General features: G+C 36.3%; 1 protein-coding gene across 1 annotated transcript in view; it reads right to left on the reverse strand.

The window, feature by feature from the left end:
* jeb (low-density lipoprotein receptor domain-containing jelly belly protein) overlaps positions 1-18,126 on the reverse strand; it is a 146,916-nt gene extending 128,790 nt beyond the window's left edge. Inside the window, exon 1 of the mRNA XM_074099446.1 lies at positions 17,950-18,126. The gene's annotated coding sequence lies outside the window, so the exon portion shown is untranslated. The remainder of the gene's footprint in view (positions 1-17,949) is intronic.
* Positions 18,127-18,446: the final 320 nt, after the last annotated feature.

Below are 18,446 nucleotides of genomic sequence, written 5' to 3' on the forward strand. Positions count from 1 at the left end.
TTAATTAATTAAAGGTTGACTGGTAGAGATCCCTTAAAGGGATAAGTCCGCCTTTGTACAAGTATCTCAAAGTTTGACAATTGTGTTTTGTTTCTTTTCTTTTGTACAATAAAGAGTTTACATACATACATACATACATACATTAATGAAGATGTTTGGATATTTCTTACTCAATTATAAAATAAGGGCTCGATTTGGATGTGACACAAAGATTTCGCCGGGAGTCTGACTCAATCTCGTACTTATATAAAATTTCAAGAAATTCGAATAACCATTTTATTAACACATCTTAAAGTAGAAATTCCACTTTCATAAAATATTACATACGAGGTTGTCAGACTATACCCGTCGAGATTTACCCCTCACGAGTAATCTGAATATTTTTTCCCGCGTTCCCGCAGAATAGTGCGGTAGACGAATTCTTCGCAGCCGAAGTCGCAGATAAATGCTAGTCAGCCTTAGTCTCAGACATAGCCACCACTGCAATGTGACTTATAAAATCAGTACTTATCTTGTCACTTCACGGTACTGATTTTATTAAAGTGGCGAATCTATATCTCATACACATATTTCTACAGATGGATAACCATTTGAAAACCTGAATGTAGCGGGCTTGAACACCTCCAGTACTATTCATGGGTAGGCCGACAATAGCTCTGTTATTCGGTGTGAAGCTATTCTTATCTATTCAAGTTTAAGGAGAGATATTGCTGTATAGCGAAATTGAATTGGTCTTTGTATAGGCGAAAGCACTTTACGTATTTGTTATTCTTTTAAAGTAGCGTAGGACATGCAAGTGTCGCTTTTAGAGCTTTTCAATGAAAAAAAAAAGAATGCTTGACGGTCCCAGAGGTGATCGGGATATTTGACTGGATACATTACCTCTCCCATTTTAGTTTGACTGTAGAACGAAATATTTAAATCCCTATTTCTCTGTAGATACGAGAAGGTTGTAAAAATGTAGGATGGTCTACTACCGGGCATAACTGAGCTATAGATACTCGTATAAGTAGAAGCAGTATTTTGGACCAGCGCCCTAATATTTGTAAGTGTAGGTATCCCTATAAAAGACCACCTAGGATGTGGGCAGTTTTTTGATACACATTTTCTTTTTAATTTATTTTAATTACATTAGTAAGGATTGCTTTAAGATGTTTAAAATATTCTTGAAGGTAGAAAATTAACAATTTGAACTTAATTATTTTAATTTTCATTTACAGTTTATTCAAAAAGTTGGGATGACATTTTGATATGCAACCAGTTATCTCGTTTGTCATGTCTATGGGTTTGATGAAAAAAAAAAACTGGTTTTTGATGACAGTACAGTTGGCTACAAATGGCTACAATGATATCGATACGGCCAAAGTTACAAAAATAAATATGTATACACGAACTTAAAGCTAAGTAAATAAAGTCGTGTGAACATTTTTTTGTAACTTTGGCCGAATCGGTAGTTACGTAAGAACAATAATTGAAGGGAAAATAGAGGGCAGGAGAGGCAGGGGAAGACCGAGACGTGCGTTTATGGATCATGCCAAAGAGAAGGCCAATCTAATGTCGTATCAGCAGGAGCTAAAAGCATCGGCAGAGAGGCGTGCAGAATGGCGATTACTGCACCGACAAGAGCTGGGCTCTTAAATAATATGATGATGGCCCAATCGATCCTTTTGTAGTTTTTGTAGTCTTTTTGTGATGTACTTACCTACCTATTGTTGCGTACATTAAAACCGCATGCCTGCTTTTTAAGCTCAATGTGACAAATAGCAGATGGGTAAATTTAACTTCTAGGATTTGATTATGTTAAACGAGCAATATTGGTAAGTACTAAAGTAAAAAATATTTTAGTTTTTTAACATAATTTTCCGTAAGAATAAATAAATAAATAAATAAAAATAAATATCACACCAATTGACCTAGTCCCAAAGTAAGGTTAGCAAAGCTTGTGTTATGGGTAGTAAGCAACGGATAAATATAATTATATAGATAGATACATGCTTAAATACATATTAAACTAAACACTCAAGACCCGAGAACAAACATTCGTAGTCAGGTTCTCTAACCACTAGGCCATCTAAATTGTCGTCGTCGTCTAAATTGAAACAATATACTTTGCTTGAAAACCTGCTTCCATATACAGCTTTGAGTAAGGCACTCGAAAGCCACAAAAACGAACCACGTTTTATTTGCAACAGAATAAATATTATTTCTTTCGTCTTTATCTTTCGCTTAGTAGCTCGCCCCTTGCCGAGACACAATTTGATTCCTATTTCCTTTTCCCTCTGACGTATCGCTCAAGGTTATGTTGGATTTTTTATTCGATTATTCCTGTTTTATTTATAATTAGCTGGTGCCCGTGGCTTCGCCCCCGGTATAGTTTTTCTTATAAGATCTTCTTTTATAAGAACCTTTTCCTGACAACACAACAGAAAAAGAATTAGCGAAATCGTTCCAGCCGTTCACGCGTGATGCTGTTTTTTATATAAAAAAAAAGATTATGGTAGATTAATTGTTTCCCGGAATAAACTTCTCCAAGTCAAAACAGCTGTAGACGTTTACTTGATTCACGACTAAGTCTCAACTTAGTCGTGAAAGCGGTGTAGCTATCGTAGGGCCAGTAGGTGCAGTGCATCAGGGCCCCGGAGCTCAAGGGGCCCCCAAAAGGTCCTCAAAGGGCCCTTCGAAAAGGAAGGAGTATAAAAGAAAAAGACAGGAAAAATATTGTGAGCAGGCTCGAGCCTCGAGCCTACCAGGGATAAGTTCAACTCACTAGCTGTATCCTATTTTTATTCCTATCTATAACTTTGAAGGCCAATACAAGTCCAAGCTATGTACGTGGAAAGAGGGGATGAGGGCCCAATTCTTTCTATATGCACCGGGGCCCTTGACAACCTAGCAACGCCACTGGTCGTGAATGAAGTAAATTTCTCCATCTACTCAATCCATGGTAACTAGACGCACCTCGGTTAATGGAGTGCCCTTTTGGCGGTAACATATTTTTTCTTGTAAGAATAATTCAGTACCTATCCAAATTTTATTTCCGTGAAGATCCTTTTATTGCAATTGGAATTTTTCCTTTGAAGAGATGGTCTACTACGGAGCCTACTTAATTTACCTTTCCGCTCGAGACTCTTGTCTTCGATTCTCGCTAAAACAATTTTTATCTAAGCCCTGTGCTAATTTTATTTATTTTATTGCATTAGGATGAAAATCAAAATAGATGTACCGTAACGAAATTGCTACTTTACTGAAATTGTAATGAAAGTGAACCCGATATTTTCTATTTCATAACAATTTCAGGGGTCTATATTAATGGGTAGTATTAAACGCATATCAAAAAAGTCCTTTTTATCCAAAAAATAAATAAATCCGAATTCACATCAAAATTACTGATTGCACAGCAAAATATTCCACTCAAAATATTACTTAATAAACTGCAATGCGTACCGCTATTTACTCGTATCTTAAAGTAAAGCAAGCCAGCATTTATTATTACACCGCTAATGATGACTAACGCACATCATACCTTATAACTCTTTTTTTTTAATATAGCTTCTATTTTCATATAACATACAGCAGTTTACCTATATGAAACAGCACTTTATTTGACATATTTAGCATCTTATTATTTATTAAGTACAACATAATTTTTCTGAAATTTTTAAATGGTCATACTATACAAAACTATCGGTTAGGTTAGGTTTTTTTTATAACAATTCTGAACAATTATTAGATTAATACATCATAACTAAACTGACAAAATAGCAACTAAAAATTTAACACATTAAGTTACAAATATTAATAAAAAAGTAGGAGAGTAAAACTAATTTAAAAATTCAAACTATTGCAGTTGAACCGCGACAACGTAATAAGATCTACAATAAAATATAAAAATCCTCTTGTTCATTCGCCATCAGATATTTCGAAGCGGCTAAGGTGATCAAAAATATCGAAACGGAACTAGATTTTTGTTAAAAATGTTTTTACGAGGTATAAACTTTTTGTGTGGGTACTTTTTCTGTCTTTAAGTATAGTTAGCAGAAAGGATACCTACTGTATAATTGATAATTTTATTTATTTACAGAGAACATGGTAGGTACACAATAAACAGTTCTTAGTCTCTCACATTCTGCATTCTACTGTAGTTGAGGCGTGAAGGCGGTGCAAACAAAGAAACAAACTGTTTATTAGAAAGGAAGTATTTTGCGGTTTGGAGTTAAATACAATTAACCAAAATCCATTTTAAAAGTGTCATAACCGTGGCAGAATGGCACTATTTCGGAAGACATCAGTTAGATTCAAATAATTCTTTGTTAAAATCCGATTCACATGAAATACATTTTTGCGAATAAGGATTAAAACTGGTCTGGACGTGTTAGACAAGTTCGAAATAATTACTAGATACAACAATAATAGTTTTAAATATTTAAGTTTTACAGCATTCCTCTTGTTACGGGTTCAGTCTAGTTATGTAAACATTGATTAAATTTAATAAACAACTTTTAACAAATATTTAATTCTCATCGCTGCAGTCGGTTAAAATATATAAAAATAAAATATTACAATCTATGTAACTTGGAGAATAATATCGAAAAAAAATTGGTAGTTTAGAGTTTCTTCAAATATTTATTGGTTAGTATGGCCATTTTTTTTTTTAGGGTTCCGTAGCCAAAATGGCAAAAACGGAACCCTTATAGTTTCGCCATGTCAGTCTGTCTGTCTGTCCGTCCGCAGCTTTGCTCAGGGACTATCAATGCTAGAAAGCTGTAGTTTTGCACGGATATATAAGTAAACTATGCCGACAAAATGATGTAACTGAAAATTAAAAAAAAATTTTTTTTTGGGTACCTCCCATAGACGAAAAGTGGTGGCGATTTTTTTTTCTCATCCAACCTTGTAGTGTGTGATATCGTTGGATAGGTCTTTTAAAATATTAGGGGTTTGCTATAACGATTCAGTGATTTGTTTGCGAAATATTCAACTTTCATCATCCCAGCCTATAAACGTCCCACTGCAGGGCACAGGCCTCCCCTCAGAATAAGAGGGCTTGGGCAGTAGTTCCCACGCGGGCCCAGTGCGGATTGGGAACTTCACACACACCATTGAATTGCTTCGCAGGTTTGTGAAGGTTTCCTCACGATGTTTTCCTTCACCGTAAAGCTCGTGGTAAATTTCAAATGTAATTCCGCACATGAATTTCGAAAAACTCCGAGGTGCGAGCCGGGGTTTGAATCCACGATCCTCTGCTTGAGAGGCCATAGGTCAAACCACTCGGCCACCACGGCTACTTGATTAATTCAACTTTAAAGTGCAAATATTCATTAAAATCGAGCGTCCCCCCCCCCTAAAATCTAAACTGGTGGGTGGAAAAATTTGAAAAATTCAGGATGGTAGTAAGTGTATCAAACTTTCAAGGAAAACTATAACGGTTAAGTTTGCTTGAGAATTATTATGAGTAAATAGCAGCCCAAGGTATAAAATATACCTAAACTTGGAAGAGTCCGTATAAAATACGAAATCCTTAGAAAAATATTACTAAATTTTTTCGTAATGGCTACGGAACCATATTTTGGGCGTGTACAACACGCTCTTGTTCGGTTTTTTTTGCAACGGACGTGAAGTGATCAAACTTTTGTAATGAACTAGTACATAGTTCGAAATGCGTCCGTCTTGTGACAAATTAGCCTGTGTGGCATATGGAAAGGGATAGTGCGATGTGCATAAAAAGGAGGATTCCGCATGTTTATAACATATATTATGTTGCACAGAAGTAGCAAGGTTTTACTGGAGAAGCAAGGTAAATTAATAAATGCAGTATTACTCGTAGGTATAACATAGCACCTACATACGTGACAGTGTAAGTGCTTTGGTTATAAACCAATTAAATCTATGCGAACAGTATCAAAAAATGGTTTTCGATTTACTATACATTTAAAAAAAATAGACAACCTCAATTGAGGACCTCCTCCTTTTTTTAAATCAGTCGATAAGAAATAAGCAAAAGTGGTTAACGACGGAGTTTGGGGGAAGGAGCGGGTGAATATTATTTTTCTGGCTTCTCTTTTGATGGTGTAAAAATAAACTAAAAGAGGAAAATCTAAAAAAAAAGAAAACATAAAATAACGTGACATTTCGTATACCTTTTCTAAAAGTTATTCCAATTATTGAAAAGTTAAAATTGTAAGGCAAAAACTCACGTGCAAAGTAGGTACTTACACAAGGAAAAGTCGTCTAATACCTGTTTCATGCGCTAGAACTTCTTTTACTGCGATAATCAAATGTACAGTCACGTGCAATAAACGTTTCTTTATTGCCAAAATTTGTATAACTAATTGTAAGTATACATACATAGGTACGCACAACGTTCAGAATGACTTGTCCAAAAATGTCTATCAGTTTACACGCTATTTGTTTCAATTTTTTATCCGACTGCCCGAAGGAGGGTTATGATTTTGACCTGTATGTATGTACGTCGGTTTCTATCCGTTCGTAACTACAATACAATACAAATATTCTTTATTGCAGACCACAAATCAGTAGGTACTTTTTTTTTACATTGACACAAAGAGCAGACAATAGGGTCTTTAACCCGGTCTTATCGCTGGAAAGCGATCTCTTCACAGACAACCATTTGTGACCATGATAAGTATACTTAACGGTTTTATATACAAAATAAAAAAAAACAATAAGTACAGCAAATTTTTTTCTTTTGATGTGTGGGGCTGAAGAAATAGTCAAGGGGTATTAAGTCGTCATAAAGTTTCGCTACTAATCCTCAATCAACGTCTATGAACGACTACTTTGTCAAGAGTGAAGAGACAGACTAACTCTGTTCATCATCATCATCATCATTCCAGCCTATATACGTCCCACTGCAGGGCACAGGCTTCCCCTCAGAATGAGAGGGCTTGGGCAGAGAGTTCCCACGCGGGCCCAGTCGAGCGGGCTAACTCTGTTAACTCCTATTAAATAACTACAGCATTTAAATGTTTTCATGATCAATACATAATCAAAAATAAATAATAAATTGTAATGCGAAATATAGCAAAAAAATTAAATTTTGCGGAGTACAGTCAAGGGCAAAGATATCGACACGGCCAAAGTTACAAAAATATGTATACATAGGTACACGACTTTATGCACTTAACGGTAAGGTCGTGTATACTTACTCGTATATATTTTTGCAACTTTGGCCATGTCGATATCTTTGCCCTTGACTGTACGACCTCTATGTTTTAATTATTTTGCTTCTGTTAAAGAACCCATCCAGTATTTGTTTGTTAGCTTCGAATTTTGCCAGTTAATTTTGACCCAGTTTTAGTGGTCAGATTGACTTGAAATTTGGTATACCTACACGTGTACGTTGGATGGCAACGTAAGTACAGTTGACCAAAATATTTAAATCTAAAAGATCACGTTAAAATAGTTTTTTTTTATCAATACGATTCATATAAATAACTAGCGACCCGCCCCGGCTTCGCACGGGCAAAAAAACGGCCAAGTGCGAGTCGGACTCCCGCACGAAGGGTTCCTTACCTATACATTAGACATTAACAAAAAACGGCAAAAAACACGTTTGCCGTGTGTTAGCCCCCTTTAAATATTTATTTTATTTTAATTTAATTATTTATTTTTAAGTCAATGAATAAATACAAATAAATATTCTGTGAATATTTCAAACAACTACCTGTTGCCGTTATTAATATCGAGCAAAGAACAGCAAAAAAACACGTTTGTTGTATGGGAGCCCCCCTTAAATATTTAATTTATCCTGTGTTTAGTATTTGTTGTTATAGCGACAACAAAAGTACATCATGTGTGAAAATTTCAACTGTCTAGCTATCACGGTTCATGAGATACAGCCATTACAGCTTAGTGACAGACAGACAGACGGACAGTGGAGTCTTAGTAATAGGGTCCCGTTTTCATTACCCTTTGAGCACTGAACTTTAATGAAAAGGTCTCTTCTAATCAAGGGCACTTAACACACATTCTTCAGCTCCATTTCCCAAAAACTACACACGTCCCGCGTGAAGCCGGGGCGCGTCAACGTAAATGCAATTTTTGGTTGGATTGATATTTTTTAATTCGTAATTTCAATTCGTGCTTTTGAATGGAATGTCCGATTTGAATAATTCGAAAAGTAATCTACAGGCATTGAAACTGTCTTGAATATGAAATTATTTATTTGGATAAGGATTAATACAAAGGTATGGATAACATGGTTTGATTTTAGTCGGCATTACTGTCAAATTTTAAAATGTAAATAAGTAGTTCTTGTCACAACAACATTAATTGGACATATGGTACTGTGAAGTTTTTTTGTAGATATTGATATATTCTTTAATATTGAAGAACATTTTTTTGATCTATCATCAATAGTTTCCACAGAGTGCGATAAAAGATGTTTTATGGCACTTTTTTACATTTTGAGTTACATTATTGAAGTTTTAGTACGGAACCCAATTTTTTTCTGGTTATAAATATTAATATTAATCTGGTTATAATTTAGAATTCTAATTGTGAAAGAATTTTTAAAATCGGTTTAGTAGTTTTTGAGTTAATTCGTAACAAACATCCAAAAATACAAATCTTCTACTCGTATAATATTAGTATAGAAAAGTGTATTGATAGATACATACTCGTAGTTACGAGGGCTGTTCTTAAAATTTCTAGCTGTTTTACTTTTTTTACCTAAATTGCTGTCTGCTGAATTACTGAAATGATTCATGCTTTACCTACAAGGTTCTTGGAATTTGATATGGTGACATTTTCAGGACGGCATGCGTAGGTGAGTGTTTTGTGTCTATACTCGTATCTACCGTTAGTTTCCAACGCTGGGTCGCTTGGGACAAGTTTGTTACGGAAACTCCAATTAGGTCGTTTGTTCGCCTAGACGCCGTGGCACTCAGACACTGCCTTTAGTTACATTGCTTATATTAGCAGCATATGAAATGAGCCACCTGCTTCTGCGAAGCGAATACATTCTAGTGAGCATGACATGGCTCTTATAGCGCGCGCGAAATGATTGCTGCGGCGAACATGATGTTATTGTATGTATATTGTATCGGTACTTTTTTTTATTTATTAGAGCTAATAGTTTCGTAAAATGACAATTTTTTTACACTTTCAGTAAGGAATCCTAATCTTTGGCTCACTGTAATTTAAAACTGACGGACTTCTTGTAAAATAAGGCAGAAGTCTTCAAAACTACATACGAAACCTGTCAAGAGAAATCTATTTTAAAAACTAGTTAAGCCCAAATATTTGTTAATATAATAAATGTATATTATAGCTATTTGAAAGATTTATTCAAGTAATGCTAGCTGAATTAAAATTCTATTCGCACATATTACACTAACTTTGGTTAACTTCCCCGCTTCCTTGCGTATTTAAAATTCAAAGGGCCTGTAGTATTCATGATATCAATGGAAATAAAGTTGTACAGGTAATGATGTAAGGTGTCGGGCGAGCGTCAGAAGTGACCGCAAACCAGCGGGGCTTGCGGTCCTTACCCTCTTCACGCGCATATAGCAGCGGGGTAAAATAAACACGTAAGGAGATACCAACCGTAAAGGTACAGGTTTTCTGAATTAAGAAGCCGCGTCTGATATGTGGTGTCACTCCTTAGAAGAGCCCAAGCGGGGATTTCGGGATTTACAAAAGCGCGGCAGATGAGTATACAGGGGGATTACCTTGTACCCGCTTAATTACTTCTACCAAACATGAGTCCCTTATATGTGGCCGCCCGTCAAGGATAAAGGATAAGATTAGTAAAAAAAATTGATCATCTGAAAAGGAACTGAACCGTATGTATAAATCGACCAACACCACTACCGGCAAAGGCAGAGAAACTAAAAATAAGAGTATCAATTATTGACCCTTTGTATCTCCTTTAAGGAATGAATAACTATTTGTATACAAAAGTTACTTTCTAACAAAACAGCAACAAAACACACAATTTATATTTAGTGTCAGAACACTAAATATAAATTGGCATTTATTGTGATTACTATATTCCCCTGGCGACTGTCAATATATAGTAACAATAAAAAAAATATTATTATAGTCTATGCACTGGCATGTACAGTTTATTCATCATAAAGGGTGCGTACGAGTATTTATTGATTTATGAAACGTTCATTTCGCTGAATGATTGCGTTAGCTTAAGCTAATTCCAACCGTCGACTTTGGAATCTGTGAGTACCTACAGTTTAAGTAAGAATTAAAGTTTCAACGCTTTTGTACCCAGGATAGGAAGACGCATTGTTTCAGTGGACGTCAACCACAAAGTAAGCTCTGGCTTTACAGCGTCATTTGCACATTACGTATTAATATCTGGACTGCGCCGTACCCGGCTCGCGACCGCTGCCCAACTGCCCATTCATTGTGTTGCAATGAATGAAACACTAACGAACTGTTTATAATTCCAGTCACGTATGGAGGGACACTTTATACAAGGGTGATAATATTTTTCAGGGGGTTATTTTAAGAAATTATTTCAGTACCTAACAGTATTATTATCGGTGTTAGGTGGATTAAAGTGCTTGTTAACACGTAAAGCTTACATGCTTTCTTTGGAGTTCATGCCTTATCGGCAATGGTCGCAGAGGAAACTTTTCTTAGCACGTTATACCTAGGTACTTCATTTTAGTACAATTTTTTTGTACTTACAAAGTACCTAATCCCGATTTGTGAATCTAGTACAACTAATTTCTCGGGTCGTTATTTAATTAAATAAAAATCGGACAAGTGCGAGTTGAACTTGCGTGGAGAGGGTTCCGTACAATGCCAAAGTCAAATGTTTTCCTCTATTTTTTTTTGGAAATATTTTTACGGTGCTTTTTAAATTAATACAAATCCTCTGAAAATCGCAAAATAAGCCTAAGTTAATTTAGTATAAGTACCTAGTAATATTTTTTTATCTAAGCGTCGTCGGTGTCGGGGGACCGCTAAGGGTGATGGCTGATGGTGGATGAACGATCCGTTTGCATGTCATAAAACAATAATGCCAATAGACGTGTCTGTCAACTTGAAAGTTCGACTTTAGCGACATATTCATTTGATAGGAACTTGTTTAAAAATTGGTAGACCACTTATTTGGCTGATGGTACATAGCTTTAGCCGAAATCGTAAGCGCCATCTCGTCATCCCCGAAGTATATAAATATACAATAATGGCTTATTAAAAGATATATATACCTACCCATACATAAATGCCATGCAATGATTTAACCCTTTTCCAGGCCCCACGAATTAAGGTATGCTACCACCAAATAAATCATAGTTATTTACTTATGAGGAATTCATTTAAAGACGAATAATATTGTTAACGACCCCTCAATTGATTGAGTACCATATTGAAAATTTAGTAAAGTCGAATATTTGTGTACATTTATGTGGGCACTATGCCTGGAAAAGGGTTAATCTAGAAGGGCTGACTGAGCCTAACTTGGTGTATAAGTAGGGTTGCCATACGTCCCGTATTACTACATGTCCCGTATTTTTCCCGTATTTCGACAAAATGGAGCGGGAACGTGGCCCGCCCGACCGGCGGTGGTGAAATGCGGATAGAATATATTTCTACTTATAAGATTAAGAAAGATTCGGAAGAGGAATTTCAGTCGCAGCTGCTCAGTACCACCACCGCATATAAAGTTATACATCATCACCAATCCTTTAATTTGTTTGATTGTAAGTACTACCAAATGAAATGCACTGATGTATCCAGACTCAAATATTGCTACTAAGCAAACAACTTCCAAAACTAAGGGTAAATACATGTCGACGGTGAAGTACCAAGACCTCCTAACTGATAAATCTCAAACATGCAACTTAGATAGCTTTAACTAAGGGGTGCTAAGGTCCTCAATCGGATGTCAAAGGTTTTTCTGTTACGAGGTCTTGGTACTGAACCGTCGATATATTGGCGTTGCATATGAGTTTTGGGCATCGAAAAAGAAATCGTCCCGTATTGGTTCCTAGAAGTTATGGCAGCCCTACGAGTATGTATGAGTCAAACTCGCACTTGGCTGGCTTTTTGATAACAGAGCTTCTTAAAAATACTTGCAAGAATATCAAACCTCACATGGCCGTGGAGAAGTTATGTTGTCTCAAAGAGGAATAAAAACAAGAGTCGTCTTGCAATGTTGAAATAACCTTTAACAATTACGCTACCCCCAACGCTACTACATCTAAGTTTATTCAGACTTACCAAAACATATTCATAAAAAGGTAATAAAAGCTTGTAAAAATTATGAAATTTTACTCTTATTTTATAAATCCATTTCCTTTAAAATATAAGTACACAGTAGATATAATTAATATGACGCATTGCTATACAGCGTGGAAATGCTGCCAGCATCTTTGCACTACATGCTTCTTTTTGAAATTATGTACATTGCATAAAAAGCGTGACGTCACGTGAAACCTTAACTGGCTGGCTATCCCGCTAATATTATAATATAGACTAGCTTTAGCCCGCGACTTCGTCTGCGTAGGTTTTTATATTTACTTACACAATACCTACTTCATAGGAATGAGATGATGCGGGATAATATCCCGTTGCCCGTTTACGTGGGATTTTCGAAAAAATCCTTCAAACTACGGCTAAATATCCACTGAAAAATCTGATCACCACGTTTCACATCTATAATATTCAAGGAATAAGATTTTAAATCCATCCTTACTATTTTCCTACATCGAGCGATCTCAAAGATTGCGTACGATGTCTTTGGGATCGCAACTCAGACTCACGCTAGCTTGCCGTTCCAGCCGATAGCAAAGTGGCCTGCCTGGCTAGAGCGCCCCCGAGTCTCTCGCCGCGGTCTTCCTCAGACTAATGAGACCGTGCCCCTTGTAGCCTCAATGCGTTGCGAGACTTTCGCAAAAGATATTTTTTTTCGGGAAGGCATGGTTGTTGTTGTAATTTTTTTATAAATATGGCTCTGTCCATTGAAGGACAATTTTGCCAGTGTCTAGTATGTTATGTCTTGTAATTACGGTAAAACAATTCTAGAAAACGAAATATGAGAGGTAATGGTGGATGAACGATGACAGCGCGATGGAAGGAAGGCATGGTAACGCGTATAAAATGCGAGTCCCAAATAGTGTTGATTCGATAGCGATAGTCTATCGATAGTATTGCAGTATGTCGATATTATCGATAGAACTATCGCCCTCTTGACTCTCAAGGTCAACTATCGATATCGAAACTATCGCTATCGCAACAAACCCTGGCCCCAAATCGTTTGACGATTACTCCGCACGCAAACGACAGAGATTTTTTTTTTAAAGTACCCACCGCGGCCATAAAGTGCTTAAGGGGGCAATACGTATGAATATGGATGCGATATAGTTACGATTAGGAATAATTCATGACAGAGTAAATTAATTTTCTATTATTTTTAACAGACTTCTACGACTTATTCGATATTTACGTAGGCCAATTATGAACAGAATGCACAGATTTTGAATTCGCTTAAGTTTATTTAAGTGCTCTTCTAAAAGATCGGGATAAAAAATGTCAGCATAATCGAAAATAGGGTGCAGTTAAGTCTGTGCAAGCGCAACCTTGGTAGCAAATGGAAGGAAATTCTGAAGGCGTCTTAGGGATCCCATCGCTTAATTATGTTCGACAACGCATAACTTTTTACAGAGTAGTCCGATTTTGATAATTATTTTTTATTGGATAGGGTATACCTCGAAGTTGGTCCCATATAAATTTGAAAAAATATCTTATGCTTAAAAAAATATAAAATAAAAACTTTTTAACTAACAGAAAATTAAACCGCTGAAAAAACTAAAAAGCTAAAAATAATAAACTATTTTTATTTAACCTTAATCTAGGTACCAGTTTGAAGTCGGTGCCTCAGCACTAGCCAGCAGAAGTGGACCTATTAGTTGTCTACCTGATGGGCTTCTATTACTCTTCCTGGCTCGTGCTGAGGCACCGACTTCAAACTGGTACCTAGATTAAGGTTAAATAAAAATAGTTTATTATTTTAAGCTTTTTAGTTTTTTCGGCGGTTCGATTTTTTGTTAAAAAGTTTTTATTAATTTATTAGTTAGTATATAAATAGTTTTCATTCAGAATAACAAGGTTTAACTTTGTCTGCAAGTCAATCTGAAAAGCCGTGGCTTTTTTCCTTGTACTCGTAACCTTTAGGTAAATTTTGATCATGAGTCTGTAAGTTCTTATTCGTTAACTGATTTGGTGCATTCTACTTCCTATCGTACAAATATTATAAATGTGAAAATTTGTGAAGATGTTGGATGTTTTTTACTCAATCTCGCAATAACAGCTGAACGGATTTACATGAAACTTGGCGTGCAGATAGAGAAAGGTCTGCACTGAGACATAAGATACTTAATATCCCGGTAATGCGTTCCCGTGGGATAATATTTTAAGTTTAAACAAGAACAGAGAGCACTACGGCACTACTAAATACGGTGACGTACCGTCGAACCTCGGCTCATAAAATGACGTGTTATTGTATTGTTACCGTAACCTTTTTTCAAGCCAAATTCTAAGACATTTATTTATTGCGTTAATTGCCATGGTAACTAGAATCGTGACAACCGTACACGGTTGTCGTTGTATATTTGAAAAAAAAAATGCACGGGCATAATATACAACAGTTGAGTTAAGACGACATTAAGTTATTTCTAATGTGGGCAAAGCCGCGGGTTAAGCTAGGCTAGTTTCTAAATAATCTTAAAATAATTATGATAGTAACACAATCAGGGAACAACAAAGGAATAATATTATGTTGAAAGTTAGCTGCTTCTAGGCCCTAGATCGCTTCAGTTAAAGTTGCAAGGTTCGGGCGCCACTAGATATTTCGAGCCTGCTTATTGTTCTTTTTCTTATTATTTTAGAAAAAAAGGCAGAAGAAGTGCGTTTGTTAATTTTCAAAATTTTTTCATTGTGTAGGTACCCCTGTCCTTTGGTATTTTTAAAACGCTTCTCTTGTATAAAGTGAAAAACATTACATAACATACATTGGAACAAGGAAGCACTGTCCCACTCACATATCAAAATAATAAATGTGCTTTGTCCTACAAACTGTTTCATGCGGTTAAATATTTCCATTAGGGTACATTTGTAATATTTAAATGTATCGTATCTCCATCGCGGAGCGCCTACGAGTATCATGATCATTATTTCGGACGCTTAAATCAGATACGGCGTGTTGGAAAATCTTTTCACAAATTATAGAATGTGGACCCACTCTTAGATTATATTTTGACGGAACTGCACCCACAGTTAAAAAAACTGATTAAAAAAAAATCGGCCAAGAGCGTGTCGGACACGCTCAAAATAAGGTTCCGTAGCCATTACGAAAAAAAACAAGTAATATTATGTGCGTTATAACACAATTAAAACACTTACTGTACATTGTCGAAGACTGAGGGCTTTAATGAGTCGATGTTCATAATTGTAGTACCGCCCGTGCGACATACAATGTTTTTCATCACATTTACGAGTAAAATTTTATATTTCTAAAATAAAAAATAAAATTCTTCCAAATATTTGCTGCGCTCTTGGTAGCGCCGCTCTCCGCCGCAACGTGCGCGTGCGTGCATGTGGTCCTGCAGCAGCGCGCGCAGCACCATCAGTACGGGCACTGACTCATTTACCGACCTTGGGCTTCATGACAAGAAAATTTGTACGCGCAATGACTCATTTACCGACCACGGGTTTCATGACAAGCACATTAAGGTCGAGGGTTTTATTTGGGGGGTTGCAAGCAAGGTAGCCTGCATGTTTCGACACTGTTTACGAGCAAGTGTGATGAAAAATCTATTACCAGAAAAAGAGCGTATCTTCACGGCACTTACGTCCTTTTGTTGAGAAGCGCAGTTTTTCGGCAATAACTCAAAAACGGTATATCCGATCGTTACCTTTCCATATTTTTTGCATATTTTTGGACGAACGGTTTACAAGATAGAGGGGGGGGGGGGGTGACACCTTACTATCTTTTCAAAAGAGCTGTCGAACTATGTGCCACACGTACATGCGAGTTATATTTTTTTTTTCAATTTATGTTACGTGTATATATGGAGTGCCCCCCTCCCCTATAAATATTTATTTTTGTAATTTAACTACAAAACTAAATAGCGGCTTTGACAAGACATCTGTACTCTAAATTTCATTGATATACATCTTGTAGTTTACAAGTAAAATGCCTGTGACATACGGACGGACAGACAGACAGACAGACTTGACGAAACTATAAGGGTTCCGTTTTTGCCATTTTGGCTCCGGAACCCTAAAAAGGGTCCATATTGGCACATATACAATTTTTTACTCGAATATTTACAATAATACCGCTTTGTAATCATAATTATCAATTCTCCGAAAATTGTTAATTATAAGTATATTTTTTAAATAATTATTTTTACTACTACCTACACAGTTCATAATGATACATGTATTTTTTTACTCATAATGTAATCACTGAGATTTGATCTATACCCATAATGTTATTTGGGATAGAATTTCTTTATTTATAAACTTATTTCATATAAGGATTTCGGTTCTGTGAGGGTCGCAGTTCTAGCCTAACCTAACCCACGTTTCTGGCAGGATTTCTTTTCCGTGAGGGTTCTAACCTAACATAACCCATTTTTGACAGCATTTAGGTTTTGTGAAGGTCACAGTTCTAACCTAACTGGAAATTCTGGCTTTTTAGTTTTTTTTAGTTTCTTATTTTGAATTTACTTGCATTTATGCATGAATAGATTAGGAATAAACAAAGGTATATTTTAAAATATATATAATACCAAATGTTATTGCCTAAAATCGATATGTTGAATAATGATTATATACATAAATTGTAGTAATAGAGGTATTTATGTTGAATGCCATTATGAATATAATATATTCGGAGTTCCAATGATTATTGTCTAAAATAAAAATGTATAATGATCATTAGGATGTAAAATTGTATGAGATACATTTTCGAAGTTTCAATAATCGAATTTGCAATTTTATATGAACTTTGCGCACCCGTAAAAAGACAACAATTCAATAATGATAAATTAATTCATACTTAATATTTGTTTGCGTAAACACGCAAACAAATATATATTCGCATGCATATGCACAATCCTTTTATTACACAATAAAATGAATATAAATGAAAAACCCCTTCCTTACTTGTTCGGCATTTAAATACCTCTGGTGCCTTCAGAGGATCTTTAAATTCACTTCAAGTCTCAAAATCTAAAAACTGCCGTTTGGATAATTGTCTGTGCCCAGCACCAAGTTAAAGTATCTTTCATACATATTTCTTGTCCATAAATTTAATAAATGATTGCATTCTAGCTGGAACTACGGTTAAAATATTATACAGTTGTAAGTAATGCATGTTCCAAACGATCTTGAATTTGTATGACGTCAACATACCCGAAGAGAGTACCTACACGGGAGCGTAAGGAAAGTGCTTGAAGGAACATGATGGCCGATTCTAATCGAAATGAAGGTACCCACAGATTATTAAAATTGTATAAGGTTATTTTCATTCATGCTCGATTCACTCAATTTCTATAACAGCAGTCGCAGCGGAAGACCAGCGTTGGCCTCTACGGCCAACACTATGCTGAGCTGAGACCGCTTCGCAATTTCGCAAATACCTACTTAATATGAATACTTACTTAATACTTGTTTATTTTGTGTTGTATGTAATTTGTGAAGTGCGAATAAATATTTCTATTTCTATTTGTATATAACATGATTAATGAATGAAAAATTCCGATGCCGCGCTGCCTTTGCAGTTATTTTTGCCCTTAATCGCTCTATACTCTGGATCTTATCAGTTAAATTGCTGTTAAGTGTCAATTAAGTTGATAGATACCACAAAGACGAACTAAAAAGACGTTACTTATATAAACATAACGTCTAATCTATTTAAAGATCCGATGCATTAAAAAAATGTCAAAAACTTACTTTCGTGTTTAGATGTCTGCCAATAGTGTGATCAGAAGCACATAGTATCACAATGGCACCGAGAGTTTGTTGTGCCGGCAGCGAAGGAGGTGGTGGAGGCTTTAGGGGCGCGTGCGGCCGACTGAGCGGCGACGGGGGGAGGAAGGCTGCGCTGCCGGGACGTGCTTTCAGCGCAGCGACGGGCAGGTACTGAGTGGAGTGGCGAGCCGGCGCCGCGCGGGGCGCCCAGCGCACGCCGCCCACGGGCCGCCACCGCCGGCGCCGCCGCCGCGACCGTCACGCCACCCCACATTTTCAGCGACCTCAAGCAACATAATATCTTTTAGAGTTCTGTACCCGAAAGTTTAGAACCCTGCTGCAGCACGTTAGCGTGCGCCCAGAGAAGTAACTGACGCTGCGAAGCTTTTCCATTTCTACAAGCACTGACCAATAAATCATACTAATAAAATATGAAATACTCAAATACATTTGAGTATTTCATATTTTATTATATATAT

This window comes from Choristoneura fumiferana, chromosome 16 (assembly GCF_025370935.1).
Source record: "Choristoneura fumiferana chromosome 16, NRCan_CFum_1, whole genome shotgun sequence".
Classification (NCBI taxonomy): domain Eukaryota; kingdom Metazoa; phylum Arthropoda; class Insecta; order Lepidoptera; family Tortricidae; genus Choristoneura; species Choristoneura fumiferana.